This window comes from Myotis brandtii, unplaced genomic scaffold (genome assembly GCF_000412655.1).
Source record: "Myotis brandtii unplaced genomic scaffold, ASM41265v1 scaffold84, whole genome shotgun sequence".
Lineage (NCBI taxonomy): Eukaryota > Metazoa > Chordata > Mammalia > Chiroptera > Vespertilionidae > Myotis > Myotis brandtii.
The window spans coordinates 4701293-4701545 of record NW_005371410.1 but is presented as its reverse complement, the minus strand read 5'-3'; the positions used below and the strand labels follow the sequence as shown (position 1 = coordinate 4701545).

The following is a 253-nucleotide window of genomic DNA, read 5'->3' as shown; positions in this document are numbered from 1 at the left end:
CCCGGCGGGAGTTGCCGTTTCTCTGCGGTTGGCAGCGGAGGTGAAGGAGAGCCCGAGGGGCCTGGAGCCGGGACGGTGCCCTCCCTCCGCCTGGAGATTTCCCTCCTCTCCTCCTTCCCCATCCGTGTACCCCTCCGACTCGACAGCAGCACTCCTCCCCGCTCCTTAATGTGTTCCAAGCGCACTTGCTAGGACTCGAGGCTATTAATGACCGGGTGAAAAGCAAAGTTTATTTTAAAATATTCCACTCCCC

The 253-nt window shown here is 59.3% G+C and overlaps 1 protein-coding gene across 1 annotated transcript in view; it reads left to right on the top strand.

The window, feature by feature from the left end:
- Positions 1-253, top strand: part of EHBP1 (EH domain binding protein 1) — a 305206-nt gene that overhangs the window by 897 nt on the left and 304056 nt on the right. The gene's annotated exons all lie outside the window — the stretch shown is intronic.